Below are 2,037 nucleotides of genomic sequence, written 5' to 3' on the forward strand. Positions count from 1 at the left end.
ATCAGTCATCACAGTATCACACTGATCAATGGTCATAGTCCCAGCCTAGTGTGACAGTCATAATAAAGCTGGCACATCACGTGTAAATAAAATAATTGATACCTCGGGTCGGTTCGAGTTTCGACGATTTTTAAATATTCAACCCGAACCCGACCGTTTTTACCCATCTGGAACCATAGCAGCTTAACCCGATCTGATACATCCGACCCGACCCGCCCGTTAATGTTGTTTTGGACTCGGTTAAGTCGGGTTTGGGTCGGGTCAAATAATCATGCTCAGCCCTAGCTGGGACAAGCCAGGGCAACAATGCCAACAATGAGAACCTGGCTTGAATTTGTAATTTGTTTTTATTTTGTTGAGTCATCTTTATCTTTGGGGCCTTGCCCTTTTATCTTTTATCATTCCAAATCATGTACGGGCGTCGCCCCTTTTTCTTGCTTTTAATGAAGACCGTTTTAAATTTATTCGTTGTTACCTTGAGTTGTTACCAATTATTGTTGTTACTTAGGTCTATATACCTTAGTCGATTTTTCGACGAGGCTTGGTTTCTAGTGGCCACTAGAATTGCCAAGGCTTGCAATATTGGATGGCGATACTTTCTTATTCCGAAAGGTTTATTCGCGGTATTATATACCTTGATACGATTTACTTTGCATAAACTCGTAATATAAATTAAAAAATTAAAAAGTAACTTCTGTTGAAATAATCTTCATTTCTTTTTCATACATGAGAACAATTGTCTCCATTCTTTTTGCATGCCGCCTCATTAAAAACCTCTCCAAAGAAAGGAAAAAAGAGTGCGGCTTCATTCACCTTTGGTTGTTTCTATTAACTAAAATACTGCTTTAGATGAGAGGCGCTCCATGTTCGTGGAACCTTTTGACCATTTAGTTGTTCCAAATTATAAGCTCCTCCTCCAACATCGCCTATAATCTTGTAAGGCCCGCCCCAGTTGGGTGAAAGTTTGTTGTGTTTATCGGGTATTGTATTTTTTCGGAGCACTAAGTCTCCTACCCTCATTTTTCTTGGCACTACTTTCGTTGAGAATTTTCTTGCAACCTTCACTTTTCCCGCCTCATTCCTTATGTGAGCCTCACGTTGTTCCTCGGGCAGTATGACTAGATTTGCTATTAAATTTTCCCCGTTGTCATTCTCATTAAACCGAGCCACTCGCCAATTTTGGTTTTCAATTTCCACTGGGAGCATGGCGTCAGTCCCATAAGTTAAACGATACGAGGTTTCCTTTGTGCTTGACTGTTCAGTGGTGTTGTAGGCCCAAAGAACGCCTGGTAGCTCCTCCGCCCAAAGCCCTTTTGCTTCATCCAGTTTCTTCTTTAAACCTTTCAGGATAACCTTGTTAGCCGATTCAGCCTGCCCATCGGTTTGTGGATGTTCTACAGAGGCAAATCGCATCTCGATTCCCATTTCTGTACAAAATTCCCGGGTAACACTACTTGTGAATTGTGTTCCGTTATCCATTACTAATGTCATGGGGACCCCAAATCTACAAACAATCCTTCGCCACAAGAAGCTCTTGACCTTGGCGGCCGTGATAGTTGCCACTGCCTCAGCTTCTATCCACTTAGTGAAGTAATCAACCGCCACGATGATATACTTCATTTGTGCCTTCGCTACTGGGAATGGTCCCAAAATGTCTACCCCCCACATAGCAAATGGCCAAGGCGCCATCATGGTTGTTAACTCTTCTGGAGGAGCCTTGTGCAAGTCAGAGAAGACTTGGCATTTTTCACATTTCTTAACATACTCAAGACAGTCCTTCTTCATTGTCGGCCAATAAAATCCAGCTCTCACGATCTTCACCGCCAAGGATTTCCCGCCTATATGGCTTGAACAAACACCTTCATGGACTTCCGCCATTATTCCATGGGCGTTCTTGGTGTCAACGCATTTGAGCATAGGGGACATAATTCCCCGCCGATACAACTCACCATCCACCACTGTGTAAAAACTGGCTTCCCTTCATTTCGCTCTTGTGTTCACATCGTCATCCTTTGGAGGGTTTTCTAGGAAGATTTT

Source organism: Lotus japonicus, chromosome 1, assembly GCF_012489685.1.
Source record: "Lotus japonicus ecotype B-129 chromosome 1, LjGifu_v1.2".
Taxonomy (NCBI): Eukaryota; Viridiplantae; Streptophyta; class Magnoliopsida; order Fabales; family Fabaceae; genus Lotus; species Lotus japonicus.